The sequence below is a fragment of the Kryptolebias marmoratus genome, linkage group LG4 (genome assembly GCF_001649575.2).
Source record: "Kryptolebias marmoratus isolate JLee-2015 linkage group LG4, ASM164957v2, whole genome shotgun sequence".
In the NCBI taxonomy this organism is placed as follows: domain Eukaryota; kingdom Metazoa; phylum Chordata; class Actinopteri; order Cyprinodontiformes; family Rivulidae; genus Kryptolebias; species Kryptolebias marmoratus.
The window spans coordinates 24,638,615-24,648,745 of NC_051433.1; the positions used below are offsets into that span (position 1 = coordinate 24,638,615).

General features: G+C 39.3%; 1 protein-coding gene across 3 annotated transcripts in view; it reads right to left on the minus strand.

Annotated features, from left to right (window-relative positions):
- Nucleotides 1–10,131, minus strand: part of pdzrn3b (PDZ domain containing RING finger 3b) — a 118,224-nt gene that overhangs the window by 106,534 nt on the left and 1,559 nt on the right. The gene's annotated exons all lie outside the window — the stretch shown is intronic.

The window sequence follows — 10,131 nt, forward strand, 5'->3', positions numbered from 1 at the left end:
CACGTCACTCAGTTATGACTTAATGATTTTAAGATTATGTTAGATTTCTGGACCAGTTTGTGCTGATAAAATGCTAATTTATCTACATTTGGGGTTAAACTTGGAACAGTAATGGTCTGTTAGACTGCAAAAATAATACCAGAATTATCAGTGGCATACATCATTATAAAATGTATTATTTATACTGGTATTATTATTGTTATTTGTAGTAGTAATTTTAGCAGTCTATACAAGAAATGAAATCAGTAGGGTTATTTTAGCTGAAAGCATGCTTCATTATGAACTCAACTTTTTTTATCGCATTTTTGAGTTATTAGAAAAAAATGTGATCCAAACTGCACAGTCAAGGACTTTTTAACAAGCTCAACGATATGTAACCCAGTCCTTTTCAATGTTATGAATTGCTTGTGTAGTTTCCCTGCAATAACAAGCTAAAATGTCTGCTGTAAAGGCCATTTGTTGAAACTGGAAACCTTTTTTTTTTTCTTTAAATGGAAGAGTGTGTGTATGTGTGTGTGTGTATGTATGTATCGATGTGTGGAGTGAAGAAAGTTTTTGGGTCTGCCAGAGGAAAGATGCACAAATACATGTCAGACTTTATCTAGTTACAAGCCTTTTCCAATGTGTTTGATAAAAAAAAATAAATAAAAAAAAAAAAGTAAAAACATCAGGATAAAGATAAAAGAACATCTGGTACTTATCAGGTCTTTAAAAATAAAAATAAACACCCCACTGTCTAGTAGCTTGTACAGCGCTATTTAGTAGTATTATCCTGATGTAATTTACTTTCAACTTGTTAAGTTTTTTAACTGCAAAATGACAGACTGCAAATCATTTGGAAACCGCTTTAGAACACTTCACAGATTATTGTTAATGTCTGTCCTCCTTGTTAACACACACCTGTATGCTCCAAACCAGCAAACTGCCAAAACTCCTGCTTTTTACAAAAGTGTGCCTAATTGTTGATAATCATTTTATCAAGGTAATTTACTCATCTTTAAAAGGGATATTTTAACCATTACGAAGTGGTGTCTTGTGTAGAAGTTTGAAACAATTGTTATTACTGTTGTAGAACAGCATCAATTTGAAGAAATAGTTTACATTCAACAGGATTGACATAAACTCTATTTGTCCCGACTGAGGGACAGGGTTTTTTTCTGTTAAAGAGATAGTCTGGTCATTTTTGAAGTGTTCTGTCTAATAGTTATCAGTAGTTAGTACCTTATCAGCCGTGACATCAGTCATAAAGCACAGAGGATGTAGGGAAGGGCAGAAGTCTTCATCCAGGGTAGGTTTATGGCTAGCCATTTGTTTAGTTTGTAGCCGTTTTCTCAATCAAACGTCTGTGTTACTACGTGAATGTACATGTGCAGAACCCAAACCGTTATGTGCCGATGGTGATGCTGTTGAATGTATCAGCCCACCTGATCAGCATGTCTATGCAGCCAAAAGTTGACTCAACACTTGGCAGTTTTAAACAAACAGCAGGGTAGATACAGAGACATTTACAGTCTATGCTCTTCATGTATACATTCCCGTACTAACAAACGTTTGGATGGGAAAATGGCAACACACTAAACAAATAGTGCTATGCAAAAGTTGAAAAGTTTAATATTGGCTAATAGTATTCTTTCACACCAGTATGACATTTTCAAGAAAGAGCTGTTCTATAAGCGTAAAAAATGATATATTAAAGGACCATTTGGCTACCCATTAGCCTAGACTGGATGAAGCTCTTTTGTCTATACTTTGACTAATGTCATGGCTGGTAGGGTACTAACTACTGCTAACTATTTGACAGAACATCACCTAAAAAATGACCAGATTATTACTTTAATTTGACAAATTTAGGCCATGCTCAGCATCTGTAACAGCAAGAATCTCAATTACTTTGTTTGCTTTTCCAAATTAGGCTGGGACATGTGCTTTTTAGAAAAAAGGATCTGAGTTCAAACAGTATGCAACTAAACAAGGAGACATATTGACAATTTAAATCTCCATTTTATTATCGATCACAGTGCTGTTAGAAAAGCTTTTTAAAAGCATTTAGCTCTTACCCGCCCCTCGCCTGAGCTGAGCCAGCTCAGAACCCAGAAATGCCACTTTCAAAGCAGAGCCAGCAGCTCGTTTGCTCGCACAATTTGTTGTCCTATGTAAATTAATCCACCAGCGGACCTCTTAGTAAGAGGCAACATGACATGAAAACCTCTTGGAAACTTGCAGACTCAGCCCTTAATCTGTTTTTTTAAGCAGGACTTAGAGGGGAGTTACGAGGCTACATAATTTCAGCTGCCACTTCAGTATGCTGCGACACAGAGAGTCTAAATATAAAACCAGATATTATTGGCATGTACAGTGCCCTAACAGACCACCATGTGCATGTCAGGCCACGGTGGAATGTGCACTCCTGCACAATGTCATGGCACCATTAGAAACACATGCTTCCAGATTATGGTGATAACAGATATTACTGTCAACAAGATGACAGTTGGGCTTCACATGATGCTGAATGGGACAAATAAAAGGCAACACAGACTAGACTTGAGTTATTAAGTTACCAATTTTAAATTAACAATAAAAGATCAAATAAATTACTAGGGTCTCTTCGACATTTTCCATGATCACTTGGAAGTGTGACGTATTCTGTGGCAACCACAGGAACTGAAGAAGGCAGTGAATAAGAACAACTGATTGTGTGGGAATAAAATGGTTCAGTGACTCGCAGTTAATTGTGTAAACCGATCCAAAACCCCAACAGCTGTGTCATTCTTCAGCTTCCCAAAGGACAAGAAAGCTGGATGAATGTTAGTTTAGCTTCTGGTGAAAATTACGACCCAAAGTCTGACTGCAGTTAACGTTTTGAAAAGGACCACCTGAAATACAAACCTTCAACAGAAGAACCACCTCCTCTCTCTGTCCGGAGAGGCACCTCTCGCTGCCTGGACTGCTGAAAGCCACCTCTTGCTGTCCGACTGTCGCCCACCGCCTCTCACCAACCTACTGGCCTTTCTTGCTGTCTGGATCACCACCTATCACTGTCCAACCCTTGCCCACCACCTATTGCTGTCCTACTAATACCTCCCGCTGTCCGACCTCCACCGGCCACCTCTAGCTGTCCGGGTGGGAAACTCCTTGAACACTGTGTGACATCGTTGTAAAGTTTTGGGGGTTCTCCTTGTGAAATGTGGGGCTTGAGTTCCCGACAGCATCACTCCAGACCAAAAGAAAAATGTGTTTTTAAACCGATGCTCTTGTTAACAAAACTTGCTTCTTCTTTTGCTTCCATATTCCATGATAAACACTGACAGTAACCTCCTCAGTGTCCTACAGCGGTCTACCACAGCTGGCTGCAGCTCCTTCTACATCACCAACCAAGAAGGTAACACCACCCACACAACCAGACCATCTTGAGATTTTGACACAAAAACTCTAAAAACCAAGTCATTAACATTTTAAATTAGAGAAGTGGACCACTGTAATGTTTTATGTAAGTGTTTAACTGAAAGAAAAACATAAAAACTCATTACTTTGATATTCTATTTGATTTCCCCTTTAAAACTTTCCAGTGGTTCATGATCTATTTTGCTGACAGACGGACAAATAAACACACACAGACAGGTGCCTTTTAGGTGCCGGGCAATAATCAATCAACCCAACTACAACGACCCAGGTTTACGCCGATTGAATTCAATGGAAGGAAAGTAAGTTGGAAGTTTTATCTGAAAGATCCTGTTCCAGCTCAGAGCGAGTCCGGCTCAGAGCAGATCCAAAGCTGAGCGGAAAGTGTGACAGCACTTCTAGCTGCACTGAGGGAAGCCAGAGCAAAAGATCAGAGCAGGGTTCTTTTCTTTGTTTTTGCTTTGTTTTATTGCTCTTCCTGGCTCACTGAAGACGTTTAGTATTAAGTTCTATTATAGGAAACTCCAGTCAGTTATTCCACATACTCCGGTCACTCTGAGCTCCCTCACAGAGTCTCGCTGGCTGGTTATTAAAAAAAGAGAGACATTCAAATCTTCCATCAGATCCAGAAAGCCTGAGCCAAGGCGCAGCGGTCTCACCAACGGATTTAAGTAGGATACCCATCAAACTCTGAATCCAATATTGGGCCTGGATTCACTCTGAGAACTGAAAGAGTGATGTGTCACAACAAATCTCCACTTGTACAGTACTTTTAGCCTAACATTTATTCAGAGAGGTTCAAACAACAGACAGTCCCACCCACTGTCTGACAGGACCCAGTGAAGGTCTTTATAGGTGGGAAAAAGTTTTCTAACACAGTCTTCCATGAGTGGTGTTCTTCTCATTATGCTAATTACCTCTTGCATTTTTTGTTATATACGCTTGTGATTTGCGTGACCTGCTTCTGTAAGTCAAAAGCAGTCCTTCCAATAAGCAACTGCTGCATACAGCATTTAAATCTAGAAAACCTATTAGGAAGAGCAACTACATAAAGATTTTAATCATAATGAAATGCTTATTTATAATAGGTTGAGCAGATGACTTTGGGTAGAACAGTTATTAACGAATTGAACATACAAACAAACCTAATTACAGAAGATTTGACTGACTGGCTAATTTAAACAACTAAGACAAGAGTTTGGACAGAAACCTGAGAACAGCTGGAGCTGCAATTATTAATACTGATGTGATTTTCTCGAGCTCATAAGTTGACAACTCTGTCATCTCAAGATATGCAAGTTAGTTTAATTTTGTTATCGGAAGACACGAGTGTTTATCTCAAGGTATTGGCATGATCATGATTGTGCAAAAACGTTTGTGTCATTATTCATTACTGCGGTACAGACACGTTAGGGTGATCTGTAAGAGTAATTCAAGATATGGATGTGTTTGGTGATGTGTCATTTTTAACTTGAATCTGTTGCCCACATGAATGTCCTGACCGCTAATAAAAAAGAGAAATCATTTTTGCTTTATGGTAATTTTGAAATGATTTTGATATTCTCAGATTTTTTTTTCCTAAAAGAAAACTAAATATATTGACTCATCTTGAAACCCCCCCCCCAAAAAAAAACTATCATCTTGAGCTATTTGTAAATTAAAAAAAAACATTATCACTGCAAAACAAGCCTCATTATCATGAGATAATATGATAAATAATTTATCTTATGATATTAATAAAACAGTTTAAAGCCACTGGAAGCAGTTTTGCAAATGACAAATTTCTTGTTAAATTTCTGTAACCAAATGTTACTTCATTAATATGTAAGTTTTTCTAACAATCTAAGTTGTTGTCACATTTCACGTTTAAGGTGAATGAGACTATTTTGGCCAATGCAGGCTCCTGTAGCCTCCCGCCAGTAAGATGGAAATAGATGTGAAGAGAATCAACTGAAGCCTGCAGGCATCCTAGAACTACGAAGTCTAACACTGAACACAACATTTATAGCAGACCAATATCTAAACAATGTTTCTAAACAAATTCTGTTGGCAAATAACTAACTGCAACTACAACAAAATAACGAGACGACCCAAACAATCTGTCATTTAAAAGCAGAGGAGCGAGCTAATGTTAGCTTAATACTTCAGCTAACTCGTCCGCAGGAAAACATGTCAACAAAAACAAGGCATAAGTTTGATAAAGACTTTGTAGCTTCATGTGTGGAACAGGTTATCCTTCTATAAAAAAGTAAAAAAATAAAATTACATCCGTTTTAGGCAGAAAACTATTACAGTCTCAGTCAGGCTGAAAGCTAGACCGGTGAAATGTCAGGTGGAAAAACTAAAGTCACTGTCAACAAAACAACACAGCATCCTCCTCCTCATCATCATCAGTCAGTCAAACAGGACACAATTATTCTACAACCCCATAGCTTTACAATAGATTTTATGTATTAACTATACAATATTCTAGGATTTTTAAGTTAATTTTTTAAGCAGATTTATTTTACAAGAGGAAGGACTGTTTCTATACTCTCGCATGAAACACAAACGTGAGGTATTTTTTAAAGACTGGAAACACTGGAATGTATTTTCTTCATAAAAGGACTTAGGGGCAGATTTTTAAGCACTTTAATGAAGCATAAAACGACCACTAATTCCATTTAGTCATGGACAGTTTCAGTAATGAGAAGAATAAAAGATTGTATCCAATAAATCAGTTTTAATCTCATCTCTTTTGCGCTGTGTTACACTGAATGCACATCATCACACAAAATATAAACATTTTCAGTGGGGACCCCCCCAAATTTAGATGATGGTGATGACAGAAGAGAAAGTAAGGAAACTGGGTTTATTGCTAATGATATTGTCATTGCAATGTTCAACGCAAATATCACGCTTTGCGAACAATTATTAGCTTCCCAAAAGGAATTAAATGTCAAACCAGTAAATAGTTTCTGATTAAGAATAACTGACATTCAGTCCACACCAGAGATTGATAGATCTCTGATGTGAACCCAGAAGTCAAACCCATAATGGGACCAACCTTCCCAGTACGCTGGATCCATTATGGGTTTCGAGCCTTGCTCCCTCCATATGAACAAATGGCATTGTGGGTAAAATAAAAATAAGAAAGAAATTACATTTTAAAGGTGTTGACTATTGTGTCACATAGTTCATACCTTGCAGCACTATGTTCAAATACTCATTTTTCTAATACATTTGGCTATAATCAGTTGTTTCATGCCTATAGAAGGGCCGTATGACACCATGATTGTGTCCTGGGAAGCAGGCGGGGCTTAAAGCCTCCCATCGCTGGTTCCAAAAATACAAAATGGCAGCTTATGAGTGGGATTATGAGGCTTCAATTCCCAGCAACGAGCGAAGGAACTCTGCTAATCAGCATACAAGTTTATGCTCCACACCTTAATGATTTTCTCATGCCAGACATGTTGTTCCTGAAGCACCGAAAAACAAACTCATATCTGATAATGTCCCAACCCGAAGGGACAGTGATCTGAAGAAGTAAAACGTCATAACAAGCCTGCTGCAGACCCTGCTCTGACTCGTTTTGTTGTTTTATGAAACACACCCAGTTACGGACGCACTCCATTTAGCTGTTACAGGTCCTTGGTACTGTGAATGCTGGCTAACTAGCATGACTTCAAAGGAACATAAAGCTACCGCACATGCCAGGACCTGGGCTGTTCCTACCACGGCGAGTAAAGGTGTACCAAAAGAATGATTAATAAGACGCATCATAGGCGACAACAGATTTCTGACAAAACAAGGGGGACATTTGATTGGGAAACTGGCTCCTTGAACAACACAGATGAAATGAGCTCTGCTCCTTTTTTAAAATCACTTTTCTACAGTGAAAATCACACGCCAAACAATCCTTTTTACTGCTCAACTTGATTCAATGGCAGCCTGTCTGAGTGGGGGAGAAAGAAATCCTAAATAATCACATCATCATTCACTGACTGCTGTTACTTCTCATTCCAGCAACAACTCTCTCTCCTTTGTGGAGAAGTTCCAAAACTATTTTTGATGTTTTTACAGGCTTGTGTTCAAGGTGTGCCTGAAAGTGGGAATTTTCTGTTGCTGTTCTTCTGAAGGATCAGTGGGAATGATCAATGGAACGCCTGGGACTAGTATGCTGCTGTCTAATGAACTATAACACTTTATTCCAAAGATCCAGGAGGCTTTTTTTTATTTATTTATTTTATTTTTTTATTTTATTTTTTTTTTTTTTTTACACACACACACACACACACACATATATATACAGGTGCTGGTCATAAAATTAGAATATCATGAAAAAGTATGAATATTCATGATATTCTAATTTTATGACCAGCACCTGTATATACCAGCAGGAGTGATTTCATCATTTGGCGAGAATTAACAGAGTTCATAATGAACAAATGAAACCATCAAGCAAAAATTGGGAGAAAAGAATAAATAAATAAACATCTTACATAAAGGGTGTTAAGAGATGGACAACATTAGTTCCAAAATCGTTTATTTTTCCTTAAGCAGCACCATTTGCTGTGTCACAGTCTGTACAAATTCCTCTTCTTCTTGGTCAAAATTTACGACAAAGGCTAATCACAATCTGAACCATAACAGTGCAGTCATCAAACACTCAATCAAAGGGATATTCCAGTCATCTTGAAACTAGGAAAAGTTATAAAGACCTGTAGATAATAGAGAAAGCTGGAGTTTCCTTTAAAACACCAGCACCTCGTAGAGACACGCCAAGATGTCTCCTAATAGTCAGGGTGCTTTTATTAACACATCTGCCACCCAGCCTCACTCTCAAAAGAAAAGAAAAGGAAAACAACTCTGCCCTAAACGGTGTCTCATTCTGCCAGTTTATTTTAAAAGGGTTGTAAAGCGGAAACTATGATCACAGGTGAGCTCAACTTTATCGTCAGAATACCCCCCTCCACATTAACCCATTGGACTGGAGAAAAAAAAAAGAAAAAGAAAGATCCCCAGCTAGCAGCAGCACATGTCTCTGTACCTGAAGCCTGTTTCCTTAGAGGGGTTTTCAGCTGCAGGACTTGGGTTATTTCAACCAAAATCTTCAACCCAATTGTGTGGACACGGTTATTTTTTTTCCAGCAAAATCGTGAAATGGCAATGGTCCAAAATCACAAAGCGGTAGCTGAGATTAGAACTTGTTAAGGTGCTTCTGCTGCTTGTAAACAGTTTGCTGTTAGCTGACAATTGTTGTGCTATAGTAATTAGCCCTCCATGAGTAAAAGACGCATTGTGAGAAACCTGAATTGCTGCAAACTGGTCGTATATTTGGAGCGGTGGCTGTAGGTGGTTGGTGGGATGCGGAACAAGATGAGATGGGGTAGATTATTCAAAATTTGAAGACCATTTTTGCTTTAAACTTTCATTCCTTGTAGCTCTTTGAACAGCCTCAGTTTGGAGAAACAGTTTATTTTTGACAGAAATGACAGGCTAACAGCTGGTCTGAATGCAGCCAAGACTGGACTGCTGCCTCCAGTACTTCACACACCTTTACACTACTGTCACTTTTGCAGTACACAGTTATTTACATGGAGTCTTATGGGGTTTTTTTTTGTGTGCAAACAGTAGCAACAGCAGCTAGCTGTAGTGCATAATTCCAGAAGTAACTTCACATTATTTCTGCCAAAACAATAGTGTATTACAAACTTGATAGCAATATAAAAGCTTAAATCTTAGCATTTACAGGAACCGGTATAAGTTTCGAAAACAGGAGTTGTTTTAAGATGGCAGCAGCAACCTGCTCCAGGACTAGCCCTGCTCACTGTTCTGACAAGCTAATGTTGGCCTGTCCGAACAGACATACTTCCATAGCAGATTGCTGCCATCTTGAATCAGCTCCAATCTTCAGCATTTCATATAATGAAGACCTTCACATCACCACCAGTTTTGCATCACACAGTTATTTCGGCAGAAATTCTATGGAACTGCTGCCAAAATTAACCCCAGGCTGCACAGGAAGCGCTATGGCCACAGATCTCAAGGGAAATGATTGCATCCTGCGAAACAGACGGTCGTAGAAACGCTGTCCGCATAAACCGCCGTGAAACTCTGAAGACTGATGCCGTTTTAAGAACACTGGTCTTGGCTGTGTTCAGACTAGCAGTTAGCTCATCGGCCCTGTTGGACGTGAACTTCAAACTGAGGTCGCTCAAGGTGCTATGAACAAGAGGTAAAGATATTAACGCTTCAGAACTTTTCCGCAAAACATCACTTTGGAGACTTTGCGACGTTAAGACATCAGATGTGACACCCAAGCAATGAAACATTCTACAGGGGAGGGTCTCAGAGCTACCGGCTGTAGCTCTACAACTTTTCACGCAATATGTGGCAGATAAACGTCACAGTTCTGATACTCCTGAAGGGCCTCTCAGCACCTTGCGTGCACACCGAGGCCCTCACTGCAGCTCCCTGTCATCCCCTCCCCAAACCCTGACTGAACCCGAACCTCTCAGGTTAAAAGGGTGAACATCCAGTGCCAGATTGCCCCCAAACAGGCAGGTTGTGTGGAGGCTCTTTAACTGGAACCCGACTCTAGTTGTGTACAGAAGTGCAGTAAATATTTGGCCCTCCTCTCCCTCCATTGGCTGCCAGCTGGCCAAAGGCACAGCTGACATCCATGTCATGAAGCAGACAGCCAAGAAAAGAAAACCTTAATTCTCTGCACTCACCCCCCCCCCCCCCCCC